This window comes from Rhinatrema bivittatum, chromosome 4, assembly GCF_901001135.1.
Source record: "Rhinatrema bivittatum chromosome 4, aRhiBiv1.1, whole genome shotgun sequence".
Classification (NCBI taxonomy): domain Eukaryota; kingdom Metazoa; phylum Chordata; class Amphibia; order Gymnophiona; family Rhinatrematidae; genus Rhinatrema; species Rhinatrema bivittatum.
This window is the reverse complement of record NC_042618.1, coordinates 443,708,606-443,723,706: the sequence shown is the minus strand read 5'-3', so window position 1 is coordinate 443,723,706 and position 15,101 is coordinate 443,708,606. Positions and strand designations below refer to the sequence as shown.

The 15,101-nt window shown below is 42.8% G+C and overlaps 1 long non-coding RNA gene across 1 annotated transcript in view; it reads left to right on the top strand.

Moving 5' to 3' along the window:
- LOC115091351 overlaps nucleotides 1-15,101 on the top strand; it is a 153,899-nt gene that overhangs the window by 129,828 nt on the left and 8,970 nt on the right. Inside the window, exon 3 of the long non-coding RNA XR_003856678.1 lies at nucleotides 6,953-6,998. This is a non-coding gene — a long non-coding RNA (uncharacterized LOC115091351). The remainder of the gene's footprint in view (nucleotides 1-6,952; nucleotides 6,999-15,101) is intronic.

The window sequence follows — 15,101 nt, the reverse complement described above, 5'->3', positions numbered from 1 at the left end:
TCTGCACTTAAGAAATCATCAAAAGCTTCCTTGAAAAGCCAGAGTTTTAAATATTTTCTAAATTCCTTCAAATCAGGAGTAAGTCACAACTTGTCTAGCATTGTGTTCCACAGTATGGGGCCCGCTACTGTAATCAGTCTGTCCCTGACCTCCCCTAGGTCTCAACAAAAATATCCTTTGCCCAAAAACCATCTGAGGATGCAGAAGGGCAGATCTTCCCTAGCTTGGGATTCCCAGAGAGAGGGTTCCCCATGCCCTCTCTCCAAGCTGTACCCAGGGGTCTCATCAGGCTTCTTACAAATTAAAATCTCTGAAAAATTCCCCAAAATACAACCTGGGATACAGTCCTTATGCACCACGGGAGTGGATAGGTAGGGCAGATCCCCAATCTGTCTCACAGACTCCAGGCATAGTTTGCCTGAGTCCTAAAAGAAGGCCTCAAATTCCAGTTCAGGAAAAAAACTCCTCACACCTCCTATAACTTCATGTTACATTTCGCGGTCCATGGATTGGCCCCATGAACCACCACAGTTACCTCCAACCCTGAGCCGTGACCAGCAAGCCCAACACGGAAGAAGCCCCTACATGGATGCACGGCAGGCCGCCAAGCTCATCCTGATTCCGAAGGAGACGCTGCCAGCCTCCAAAATGGCTGCCCCCAGGTGAACATGTGGCCAACTTGCGGCGATTTAAAAGGCCTGAGATGGAAAATTCCCCCACAGAGCCCGCTGATGACGTGGGAAGCCTCAGCCTATAAAAGGACCACTCATTCTGTACTCCTTATCTCGGCAATAGGTCCACTACAGCTTGCAGAGCGAGTTGCCTCAGTATTCCTGCTTGTGTTCCTGGTCTTTGTGTCTTCAGTTCCTGGTTTCCTTCACTTTCTGTTCCAGTGGTCTTCGACTTTTGCTGTGTGGTCAGTCTTCAGTTCTTCAGTGTCTTCTGTCTCCTTGCCTACCCACTGTGCTGTTCCTCGTCTCCCTGCCTGCCTGTCCAGCTCATCTTTCCTTGGACGGATCTCTGGTTCTGACTTTGGCCTGCTTCTAGGACTCTGCTTGAACTCTGCCTGCCACTGATCACTGCCTGATTCTCGTCTATGCCTGATCTTCGCTGCCACTGACCTCTGCTTAATTCTCAACTATGCCTGAACTCTGCCTGACTTGGACCTTGGTGTTACACTCTCCTCCTCCAGAGGGGAGGAGTTAGCAATCTGTTATTGCTTACCCCGCCAGGAGGGCGGAGTTAGCAATCTGTTCTGCTGTTCTCCTGAAAGGGGGAGGAGTAGCAATATGACATGACCTGCTCCTCCAGAGGGAAGGAGCTAGCTATCTGTAGATCTGTTAGCGAACTGCTGTAGATGCTCCTGTAAGGAAAGGAGGTAGCAATCTGTTATGGATCAACTCTCCAAGGAAGAGGAGTTGGCAATCTGTACAATGATACTCTTCTGAGGAGAGGAGCTAACAATAGGTATATTGTCCTTCACTATTGAGATAGCAATCCATCATGCCTCCGCTACGGAGTAGCAATCTGTTATATGTAAGCTGCTGGCAAGTCTCAAAGAAAGAGGAGTAGCTATCTATATAATACTTCCTTGAGCGGTGTGAGTGGTCAGTAGTGGTTGGCTCCCACAGAGTGATAGTAGTGAAAGGAATGACCACTTGGAGGAATGGTTGCTGCAACCTGCAGGGCTCCACCCTGCAGGTTGCAGCAACTCCACCTCGGTCCAAGGGTCCACGCCCACAACACTCCAAAAACAACTACACTGCCCCCAGAGCACTCAGGAGACAGCAGCTTATAAATCCTCACCAAGGAGATGGCCACTCCAGCATTCTCCATGCAAGGGGCTGCATATGAATGGTACCTCCCCACTTATTTAACCTGCACTCAGGGTCGGATTTCCAATAAGGCCAACCTAGGCCATGGCCTAGGGAGCAGCAGTCAGGAGGGCTTATATACAGCAGAAATAACAATCAAACATTTACAAATTTTTCAGTATTATTTTGAAAAGACCATATAAAATGCTGTTTTTTAAATTTACATCCATATCCTACCTAATAAACGAAGGATGACCGACGTGCCGCAAATGCGCAGTAGAGACCAGCTCTACCGCGCATGTGCGGGCGAGCACGTCGGTCTGAGCCGAAAAAAATGGCGGCGTCCAGTGGCAGCGTCGGGAGGCAGCGGCGGCGTTGAGTGGCAGCAGCGGCGGCGTCCGGTGGTAGCGGCGGCGGCGGGTGGCAGCGGCGGCGTTGAGTGGCAGCAGCGGCGGCGGCGTCGGGTGGCAGCGGCGGTGGCAGCGGCGGCGGGTGGCAGCGGCGGCGGCGTCGGGTGGCAGCGGCAGCGAGGGAGGAGAGAGAGAGGGAGGGACTGACAGAGAGAGGGAGGGACTGAGTGAGAGGGGAGGAGAGAGAGGGAGTGGGACTGAGTGAGAGGGAGGGAGTGGGACTGAGTGAGAGGGGGACTGAGTGAGGGGGGGAGAGAGAGAGGGAGGGAGTGGGACAGAGAGAGAGGGGGGGAGGGAGTGGGACAGAGAGAGAGGGGGGGAGGGAGTGGGACAGAGAGAGGGAGTGGGACAGAAGAGAGGGGGGGACAGAGAGAAGGAGTGGGACGGAGGGGAGGGAGTGGGGACTGAGAGAGGGAGGGAGTGGGACTGAGGGAGGGAGTGGGACTGAGTGTGAGTGAGAGGGAGGGAGAGAGGAGGGAGGGAGTGAGACTGAGGGAGAGTGAGTGGGACTGAGTGTGAGTGAGAGGGAGGGAGAGAGGGGGGAGGGAGTGAGTGAGAGGAGAGGGAGGAGTGGGTGAGAGGGAGGGAGGTAGGGGGTGGTGAAGAGTGAGGGGAGAGAGAATGAGGGGGAGGTGAGAGACAGAGGGATGTAGCCCGTTTTAACGGGCTTAACGGCTTGTACTTTAAATAAATTGAGCGGTACATTTACGTTGCCCATATCTACAGTTTGCGCTGTCTTGCTCAGTCACAGGCAAAAAGCATTTGCTATTTCTCTCTCACACACTCAGCGTAAACCACGTGTTAAAGGAAAATTCTAGATTTGGCGTTACAATAGTGATTCCAAGTGATTCATTACGCTCATATCGCTTGTCTTCTACATATCTACTGATAATAGGTACGTAAAATATATCGTTACTACTTTTATATACTGTTTTGTTAACTCAGGGCTGAAAGCCGTAAGCAGAAAAAGTTGACGGGGGTGTTTGCCAAATTATAAGGGGGCTGCGATTTTTATTACAAAACATGAAACATTCACAACTTATAGCTTGTTTATGCAGCATCATTTAATGTGGTGTAATGTAAGTTTGACACAAAATGCAAAACATTTCAATAAAATTCTATAATGTCAGATGAAAATCAATATAAATTTTCTGCATTTTATGTCAATTTTATTAGCTGTTTTTTGTATCAAATACGCCATCTGGGTGAATAATTTGAACTAACCAAAGAAGTAATCGTCGTACCTTGTATGGGTTATATAGGCAGACGTCTGCATTTGCGGACTGGCCCGACCTGAACCTGCAGGGTCAGGTTCAAAATATTTCAGCGCGGGTCGGGTCAGACAGAAGAATTTCTGCAAGGCGATGCAGGTCCTGTGGGCTGAAAATTTTTTTTACTGGTTTTGGTCTGTTTTATTTTGCTTCTGGGTTCACTCGTCGCAAGTTTAAATACGTTTCGAATAACTGGCAGGGAATAGTTACAGGAAACTGATTGCAACATTGGGACAAAAAACCCCTTAGCACTTTGCAAGTGGCTACCAGAAAAAGGACTACAAACAGTTTAGCCAAACGTTGACATTTTATTAAGAATGTTTGTCTGCACGCCAGTGACGAATTCCTCAGCTGAAAGGTCTTTTTCTTCTCTGAAAAGAATCAAGGATCATTTAAGATCTACGATGCAACAAAATAAGCTGAATGCCCTTGCATGTTGTTGCATTGAAGCAGATTTAACAAGATCTGTCCACTTCAATGAAAAATTGAAGCCTTTTCATGGACAAAAGCACGAAGGAAGAAACTCTAGTAGGTATTTAAGATGACTTGATGAAATTCGATGGAAAGTTTTTTGTATGTGTTAATGTTATGCAATTTCATAAGTAGTGCAGTAGTGTAGTTTTGAATTAAAAATATATGGTTCAAACATTATAAAGATTGTATTAAGTGCTTACATGTTTCAAAAATAAACTATTACATTTTAAATTGAAAATTATAAATAAACTTTTGAGGGGGAGGGGGCGCAGAATTGTGCTTTGTCCTAGGGTGTAGAAATGTGTAAATCCGGCCCTGCCTGCACTGCACTAGCTAAGATAATTAAACTAGGGCCAGTAGTGGTAATGAGACTGAAGGGTCCATTATACCTGTATACAGAAAGGCATAATAAACAGGTACGTCTCGAACAACTGGACATTTTTTAAACATTATAACATTACAGTACCAGTAAAGCACTGGGAACACAACCCTGAGAAGTGTAGAGAATAAAGAAGTTCTTATCACCTCGGACATCCCCATCCTAACGGAAAAACGTAAGGTTGTGCAGAGGCAAAAAATTTGTTTATTCATTTAATAGGTCACCATCATTCATTTGGCTCATTTCAAATAAAAAAAATAAAAAAAGATTATTTGTTTTATTTGTTCATTTGTTTCCCATTAAAGTCAATGGGGGAGGGCAATGCAATCCATTTTGGGCTCCTAAATTGGGTTTTTCAATAATTTATAGTGGTTAGTGCAGTTAGTGTAGCTGGGTTCAAAAAAGGTTTGGATAAGTTCTTGGAGGAGAAGTCCATTAATGGCTATTAATCAAGTTTACTTAGGGAATAGCCACTGCTATTAATTGCATCAGTAGCATGGGATCTTCTTGGTGTTTGGGTAATTGCCAGGTTCTTGTGGCCTGGTTTGGCCTCTGTTGGAAACAGGATGCTGGGCTTAATGGACCCTTGGTCTGACCCAGCATGGCAATTTCTTATGTTCTTATGTTCTTATAATGAAAGTTGTGAGTAGACATCATCAAAAGGGTGAATGGAACTACAACACATCAAGACTAGGTCAACATGGCACCAAAAGTGGCATAAATAGCCTAAGGTACAGCAATGGGGCACAATGGTGTCAGCAGTGGCAGGAGTTCTCAGAGGAGCAAAGAAGCAGCAGCAAGAGTGGTCAGAACACCCCAAGGCTCCGAAAGTGATGCAAAGGGCACCAACAACAGTGGCATGAAGGCTGCATAAGAGAGGCAAAACAGCACCAAGTGTAGCAAGGACAGCCCAAGGCACTAAGAAGGGGGTTCAAAGCACCAAAAGAGGCAGAAGAATCCCAAGGCAGTGATCGAGGGTCAAAGCAGCAGAAAGAGTGTCATGAAGACCCCCAAAGCAGCCACCCACCGTGGTAATAACACCCTAAGGCTCCCAATTAGGGGCAAAGGGCACCAGAAAATCTGTTTGAGAAAGGCAAAATACAAATTATTTTTAATAAATAAAGAAACCAAATTGGTACAAAGCCCTAGACATGGAAAAGCCAGAGGACATCCTTAGACGAAGCCTGATGTGGTTTCCATACAGCATCATTAGGGGAAGGGGGCTGGCTCTTCAGGATTGGAGTTGGTTTTCCCCTTTGCTGTGTATCTCAACCTTGTCAGTATCATCATCTGACCCCCTCCACCTCCCCACTGGAGACTAAGATGCTACTGACTAGATCTAAGCCCCCGCCCCCTCCAGGGTTAATCGTAGAGACCCTCCCGCTGCAGTGGCTGAAGTGTTGTTAGACAGCTAAGGGGTTTCTGGTGGTCTAAGAGGAGCTCCCTAGATGCAAAAACAGCAGGAGGAGGGAGGATAGAATTATTAGAAAGGGAATGGTGAATAAAACGGAAAATGTCATAATGCCTCTGTATCACTCCATGGTGAGACCGCACCTTGAATACTGTGTACAATTCTGGTCGCTGCATCTCAAAAAAGATATAATTGCGATGGAGAAGGTACAGAGAAGGGCAACCAAAATGATAAAGGGGATGGAACAGCTCCCCTATGAGGAAAGACTAAAGAGGTTAGGACTTTTCAGCTTGGAGAAGAGACGGCTGAGGGGGGATATGATAGAGGTGTTTAAAATCATGAGAGGTCTAGAACGGGTAGATGTGACTCGGTTATTTACTCTTTCGGATAATAGAAAGACTAGGGGGCACTCCATGAAGTTAGCAAGTAGCACATTTAAGACTAATCGGAGAAAGTTCTTTTTTACTCAACGCACAATTAAACTCTGGAATTTGTTGCCAGAGGATGTGGTTAGTGCAGATAGTATAGCTGTGTTTAAAAAAGGATTGGATAAGTTCTTGGAGGAGAAGTCCATTACCTGCTATTAAGTTCACTTAGAGAATAGCCACTGCCATTAGCAATGGATACATGGAATAGACTTAGTTTTTGGGTACTTGCCAGGTTCTTATGGCCTGGATTGGCCACTGTTGGAAACAGGATGCTGGGTTTGATGGACCCTTGGTCTGACCCAGTATGGCATTTTCTTATGTTCTTATGTTCTTAAAAAGGAATTCTCCTTCCTGCCAGGTCTCCCAACTATAAGAATAGGGGGTCCAGAACCCACCCAGCAAGTCTCCTAGGGGAAGAGAGGGGAAGGCAGAGCCCAAATGAAAACAAGCTTCAAATGCAAGCAGATGAAATGTTTACAGATTCTGAGCCTGGTCTCAAGTTTATTAAAACACATTTTTGAATAGCAAATAATGAGAACTTTTTAAACGCACTGTGGATTATTTATTTGTGACAAAATCTCTCTTTCGTTCTTTTGTTACAACTACCAATTACTTTAAAAGAGAACCAGTTCTCCTAAATTCTACCATAAAACAATCTGGAAAGTATGGTTTGAGAATTATCTGCCACACTTTCTATATCAAGAATTTTGCAGCTAACGCTACTATAAAGAAAGTGAGCCTTTGTGTCCCAATTCTATCTTACAGGTGCAGCAGGACAAAATTGCCACTCTCAGGATGCAGGAAAGTAAAGGTATTGTGTGCTGTTTCCTTTCTGTGTTCTTTGTCTCTGTATATCTGTTTAAGCTTTTCTCTTCCCTCTGTACGTTTCCAGTGAACTTTCCAGTCCCTGTGAATTCTGAGGTTTTTGTACTGTGTGTTCTTTCCTTGTCTCTGACTCAGTTATTTATGACCACTTCTGCACTGTTTCTGTTCTCTCTTTCTCTGTGGTGTTGAAAAGTTTCAGTCCAGCTAGACCTTTTACAAGGGCACACTTAGCTGAATTTATTTAGGATGTAACTTCACACCCTCTGTTGATGTTAGGGAGTGGAGCTTGCTGCAGCACTGTTCGTGGGCATGGCTTGGCAGCCAGAGGGTCTCTGATGTCGCTCCTCAGCAGTTATTCTTGAGAAGTATTGAGTGCCTTGTCACCAAAGCAAACAGAAACCTATCTATACTCTAAATGAAATAATAGAGTGTTCCTGATCTATCCTAATCCCGGTTATCTGCGGACAGTGTGTTAGTTGTTAGTGTTCCCTATATGTATGTCCTTGAAGATTTGCTGCTACTGGGCTATTTGTGAAAGATAATTGAATTCCCTTATTCTAGCTAGCTAGAGGAATTAGCTTCAGATTCTCGCTTGTGTATAGTGAGAATTATGTTCACACTTTCTTTCTTCCACCTCTCACTCACACTGTTATTACTGTGCACTATGCACAGAGCCAGGTTCTCATAGATATGAACTCTAGAACAATGCCCATATATATGTTTAGGCAATCTAAGAATGTGCCGTCAAGTATTTTGTCACTGGGGATATAGGGTATTAAAGCACTATTTTCTGTACTTCTGTATACTCTCAACCTGGAGCAGAGTGATAACTCTCAGTGATGGACTATTTTCACCCAGATAAAAAATATATATAGTTCCTCTCAATCTAAGCAGTTCTGCTGTTTGACACCCCTTCTCTATTGTAGCTTCCTCAGTGGGGTTTTTTGACGATTGAAAATATTGTACGATATTTTCAAAGTCATCATAAATCAGGGGCTCCCCGAAACTGATAGGAAAACCCCACGAAATTGTTCGTGGAGTTCTCTTATTGTTTTGGGGGAGGACGGGAAAAATGGCACACAAAAACAATCCCTAAACCCACCCCGACCCTTTAAAACATCTCCCTTAGCTTCCCCCACCCTCCCGACCCCTCCCCCCCAAAACATTTTAAATTACCTGGCGGTCCTGGCGGTCCAGGTGGTCCCGGGAGATCGCTCCCGGGACCACTTCCCGGGAGCGATCTCCTGCTCTCGGGCCGTCAGCTGCCACTAATAAAAATGGTGCAGATGGCCCTTTGCCCTTACCATGTGACAGGGTATCTGTGCCATTGGCCGGCCCCTGTCACATGGTAGGAGTAATGGACGGCCAGCGCCATCTTTAAAAATGGCGCGGGCCATCCAGTGTTGGGGTGGGTTTTTTGTTTATCGGCTCGGGCGCAGCCGATAAAAAAAAACCCGATCGGGCCACACGAAAAATAATTCACATCTCTACTATGTATGTATGCTGACTCCTTGTGCGCACACACACAAACTCAGAGACAGAGAAGATACAAACAAGGCTCAGGGTGATGTTTACTGAAATCTCCCTCTTAAGTTAATAGTAAATGTAAATTAGAGGACAAAAACTGCAGCATACAGAGTGAGAGAGAAAGACAAAGTGGCATCAAAAACTCCCAAGGCATCATGAGGGGGTCAAAGGGAACCAAGAATAGTTTTATGAACAGCCCAAAGCTGTAAAGGCACTAAAAGAGTAGCAAAGGCAGCACCAACAGAGGCATGAATTCCCCAGGGCACTGCAAAGTGGTAAAATGGTACCTGAGGTAGCAGGTGTTCTCCAAGGAACCATGAAAGAGACAGAAGCAGACCAGGCAGTAACAGTGGCAGACTTAGGCAGCAAGGTCTAGAGACAGGAAAGACATGGGATGGGAAAAGAAATTTGTCTTTTTTCTTCTTTTTATATTTTATTTTGGGACAAAACACCCCAGTGTAACCAAAAAAGAAGCAAAGTGAGAGAAGAACTAGGCTGGAATCCAAATGGAAAACAACACAGAGGCATCAACATTTCCAAGGTGTAGCATCAGGGGCGTGGCAGCTCGCCCTAGCTTGATAGAACCCTGGTAGAGAATCCATCAAGCTAGGGCGAGAGAACACTGTAAAAATCTCGTCTTTGTGTGACTTTTCTCATTTCAAATGATGTCAAATCTTCACTGAGGTCTACTGTGCTGTTTTTACGTCTCACTCTACATGTAAAACTGGCCCCAAAACCCTACACCACCACCAAAACCTCATCTTGAGTTACTAGCTGGCCCTCCTATAGTGATATAAATAGTTCACTAATATGAAGGCCTTATAAGGTGATGAGTAAGGAGAAACATCCTAGTTCAGCCCACCTAGCCATTTCAGGGATTACCTTCAGCTGATGGATTTTTTTTAATGTATACAATAAAATGTTTTGTGATGCCTTTTTTTGCAGTTTGCCCTCAAAAATCACAGATGATGCATTCATCAGACACAATGACATGACTTGTGAAACATATTTATATTATATATCTATATGTCTAGATAGATAGATAATGTATATATGAAACAAAGTTCAATAATTAAAAGTATGGAACCCAGCTTTCATGCATACTAATTAAGGACTGCCTGAAAACCAGGCTAGCAAAGAACTGCTTCCTTAAGCAGTAGTCCAATAGGTAGCTGGCAAGTCTCAGGGAAGATTTCAACTTCTCGTGTCTACCTACGTGCACTAGATTCCTAACAGTTTCAACCATTTGTACATTGTGTCGGTTTAGTTTAACAGTCTTGATTATATTGCCTTTCATATAATATATCGCAGTGATTTACAGTAAAATACACAGCATAAAAATGCATCAATTACAAAAACAGGAGAGAGAAAAATAAAAAACAAAACTGAAAAACACACATAAAGAAATCATATACTTTAAAAAAAAAAAAAAATAACAGTAAATAATACCCATAGTCACACGGCATTTATCATCAACTACATGGCAGCTGTTAGCTCATAGGAACTGAAGGCTTAATAGACTTCCTAAACATTAAGAAATTAGATTCTTTATGGAGCTGTTGAGAAACAGAATTCCAAAGAAGGGGTCCTGATAAGTAAAGGTTCCCTGTCGTATATATTCCAATCTGATCTCGACTGCACCTGGAACTTTTAACATACTGCTGTCTCTCTACATATTTATTTATTTTTAAACACTTACATACTGCCTCTATCAAAGAATGCCCAAGGTGGTTTACATATCAAAACATACATAATTAAAATAGCAATAACATAAAACAAGACAAAAATTAAAATTAATACTCAACAGTACAGAGACACCATGTGAAAAGCTTCGGGACTATTATGGATAAATAATTCAAGGGATGTACATTTGTTAATAACACCGATTCATTTTTTTTTCCTTCTTATGTTTGTCACTTGTTCGAATTTTGATTTTTATTATTTTATATTGTTTGAGTTTAGTTTTAAGATTTTAATTTTTTTAGAATTTTGTTATTTTGACTTTATTTATATTCAATATGGATAACGATAGTTTTTAACTTTATGTATATGGTAATTTTCATTTATACTTGTGTTTATGTAAATGTTAATGATTTTATTGAACATGTAAACCGTTGTGAAGGCTAACTACCATACATCGGTATATAAAATTGATTAAATAAAAAAATAAATAAATAACAGAGAACATTTTAAGGTAATTTCAGTGAAAAGTGCCAGATTGTGCCATATATGAAGGTCCAAAAAAGTTGTTTTTGAACATAATGATATTTCTCATTTGATACCAATAAGATTGCAAAGCAGATTTTCCCAAAACAAAATAAGATGAATGTTTGATTTGCATCATTTTCTCTTTTCATCTGTGTTTGGACTGATTGGTAATAATGGCAAAGCGTACAGCTGGGCTTCAAGGTGCAGGTATACTGGGCTGGGAAGGGTGTTGAGGGTCCATGGACCTCTGAGGCCTGTTAGAGGAAGAAGGCCGGGTATAACTGGGGAAAATCCCCCAACAGCCACTTGGCACCTCAACGTCAGCCGCCGCCAACCTCCCGGTCATTATTGGCAGTGAAGAGGGCTGGGCCAAGTTCTGACTGGGCTGGAAGCTCGGGTCTGGAGGAAGGCGAGCCAGGCCAGAAAAATAAGAGGAACATCATTTTGTAAGAAAAAGATTTACAAGCAGCAGCAATGTAAGTGTTTGTGATGAATCCTTATCTGATCCGTCTAACTTTTACAATGTTTAACAGAAATGCAGAATAATAGAGGCCCAGGGCTGCAGGAGGAAATACATCAGAAACTTTTATTACAGCAATTCAAAAAACAACCATGTGACCACTTTCTAGGAATTTATTGTTTTTGTTCTTTCTGTAATATCTAAAGTAAATACAGTGTGTTCTTAAATAACATGATAGGGCTAGGAGTGCACACATTAATGCAAACGTAGCTGACTCTTAGGTCCATCAAATAAAATTCTGCCTTACAGGAAGTAAATAGACAGGATACTATAATATAGTGTTGTGGGGCCTCATCATATACATGTTTAAATGCATTTTAACTAAATTATGTTTTTAAAGAAAACCATAGTGTCTCTCCTCTGTACTCTCAATTTGGATAACAGCAAGTGGTTGGAATATTCTAGCTGGGTTTTTTTTTCAGGGGGTTAAGGTTCAAACAAAACAGAAAGCATTGCATTTCGGATCTCCAGCACAACAGCATTGACCTTTAGAAAAGCCACAAGACAAAATCTTCCTCCGCCATGAAGAACTGCCGGAAGACAGGTGGATGGAGAGAGACAAGAAAGAAGAGTGAGAAAGGAAGGAAAAGGAACAAAATGTAAATGAAAGCATGCAATCAGGAACTGAAAGAGAGAAAAAAGAAAGAATAAGAGAAGAACAAAAGGAATGAAACGGGCTGAGACAACGGAATGCGGAAAAATGTTCTGCTGCTAAAGTGGAAATGTTAGGTCATGGGGAGGGCAAAGGGTGCAGGCACCTAACCGGAGACCTCTACGCCTAGATCGTGTGGGTGGTTTTCCTGGGAAAGGACGCGTGCGCTTTCCCTTTCGAAAGCGTTGCAGACTTTGCACCAGTGCGGCCAGTTGTAAAATCCCCAGTGGGCTGAATTTTCAGAGCCGGCAACACGCATAATTCCTGGTTTTATGTGTGCAAATGGCGTTTCTAAAATAGCTCTAAGCTCAGTTTGCATAAAGGTGCGCCCATGACGTGACTCTACGCGTAGTTCTAGATGAACTCGGGAGAGGCGCTCCGGGCTGGAGTTGGGGCAGGGTTCAAACTTACACATGTACATTTAGATTTAACTTGTGGTTCCGGTTATGGGAGCACACCAAGAGGACGCAGCTCAAGTCCCCCTGACCTTTCTGTGAACATTATGTTTCTTTCGATTCTTTTTATTGGCAACGTCAGTTCTGTGAGAAAAGAGATCTGGATATCTCTGATGAGTCTTTCAAATCTGACATTCATAAAGGTGAACGCAATGGAACCGATTGCTGTGGGGAAAAATTCAGTATCACAATGGTAGAGATTTTGTAAAACTAATTTTGACTCTGACCAGGTGGAAGGATTACTGGAATACTGGAAAGGTGAGATAGGGGTGTCGTTTACCCCTAAAAAAGTGAATGTGATGTTAGAGAACATTCATAAACTTCCAATTGCAGTGAAGTATAAAAGAAGGCAATAAAAGATTTTCCACCATCATCAAGTAGATAGAATACATCTGCATGAAATGGTTTGGTTGATAGTGAACTATGTCACAAATGTAGGGCAAGGGTGGGTGCCTTCTTGCATCTTCTTCTTACTTGTCCTGTAATCTCCACTTTCGGGCAAGACATTGTTAAATGCTTAAAGGCATGTATACAAGTGGATATACTGCTGCAGGGGCAGATTTTAGTGCTAGGTGATATGGAGAGTGCGAGATTCTTGTTTCCCCAACTAAGTAAAAGGTCAATGTCGTTTTATAAGCACAACTCTATTGGTAGCTCGCCAGTATATCTTGCAAGAATGGATCTCAGGTGCCTCACCCTCCTTTGCTGCATGGCGAGAACAAATGTCTTTTATTATGCAAATAGAAAGGACTATGTTGTTTGACACGTACAGTATCTGAGGATTATGTGAACACATAGCACCTAATCTAAGAAATAAGCTCAGTGATTTGGGTTATTCTCCAAACTGGAAAATGGTGAAGAAGGTGCGATGAGTTGATACTGGGGAAGGGAGATTGGGTGGGTTGTTGGTATGTATGGGTATGAATGAGTATGAGTGGGTGTATGCATGGTTAGGGAAGAAGTAGTGGGTTAAGTCATGTCTGATTATACTAAGTAAGAGGGGTGAAGGGTGTATATCAAATTATGAGACTGGAATATGCAAAAAAAAATTTCATTAATAACACCACAAAAGAGGGCTTTTATAAACTTCAGGTCCTAAAACAATTAAGACATCTCCTTCACTTCCATGACTACAGATCTGTCCTTCAAGCCATACTATTCTCAAAAATTGATTATTGCAATGCTCTCCTGCTTGGTCTCCCGGCCTCCTCCACCAAACCTCTTCAGATGCTGCAAAACGCAGCAGCCAGGATCCTTACAAACACTTGCCGGATGGACCACATCACACCGATACTAAAAATACTACATTGGCTACCCATACACTTCAGAATACTCTACAAGACTCTGACCATCATTCACAAATCCATATATCAGCAATCCTCTCTGCAACTCTCCATACCCCTCAAATTACACTCCTCATCAAGGCCAACCAGATCTGCATACAGAGGCTCCCTCCAGGTTCCCCCTAGCAACTCCACTATACACAACTCCATCGAAAAACGAGCGCTATCAACCGCTGGACCACATCACTGGAACTCTCTCCCACCAGACCTACGCCAGGAACATTGTCATCTCACATTCAGAAAAAAATTGAAAACATGGCTCTTCGCCCAAGCTTATCGCTGAAGAAACCCATGGTATCCGCAAGGACCTCCACCCCTCGGTTGCGTCCTCTTTCAGCCTCTCTAAGGATCTGCTATTCTAGAACCGCTCGCGTATATTAACATTTCAATTGAACTCCACTATGTAAATTTGTATTTAAGTTTACCAGATAAGCAACCGCTCGTTGCATACCTGCTCTTCTATACATTTAGAATAGAAATTGTTAATCTATCCTTTTTCTTCAAACAGCCGTGTTCTACTTCCCTGTTTTAATGTAACTTTCGCTTTCTGTGTTAACTGGTTTCCCCCACTTGTTTATTGTAAACCGGTACGATAAGACCTTGTCTTGAGCATCGGTATGTTAAAAGAAGTTAAATAAATAAACAAATAAATAAATACATATTTGATTGGTGATGTTATCTTTTTGTTCTTGTTCTTTGCAATTCTTGGATGGTTTGCAGATGTAACTGCTTTATGTACTTCCCGTCTTGTTTAGTAATAAAAATGATTTTGGAAAAGAAAAAAAAAGTTTGTAAGTTAACTCCTTATGAGTTAATGCCCTCTGAAGAGGAGATGTAACTTTGCATGGGTGGGCTTGTGCCAAGAACTCAGCCATTTATATGTAAACTTTCAAAGCGAACTTACTTGCTTAACTTTGCTTTGAAAATTCCTAGTAAAGTCTGCCTGTAAAATGTGCACACAGATTGTAGCCCACCACACACAACTATAACATTACCTTCCCTTGGTCTTCTAAAACTGATGTGGCAATGGGGGCAAGAGGGAGGTAGAGTGAGCTGGATTAGGCTGAATGTCATCTGGAACTGTTCAGCAAGGAATTGTCTTTTGAGTACTCGTACACTGAAGACAGAAAATTACAGCACAGGTTATTGTTTATGCTGGGGAACTGGAGGAATCTATACTTGTTAAAAAAAAAAAAAAAAAAGCTCACCAGTCTTTCTAAAAAAAACAGTAAATTATCACAAGTAGCATCTCACTGCATCTGAAACGGATTCTCTCTTGAAGACACATCAAAGGATTCACATCAGGTGCAAAACAGTATTTATGTGCACCCAGGATGTACTCTGTGGCAATCCAAAAATCCCCATTGTTCTGCTGTTTTTCCAA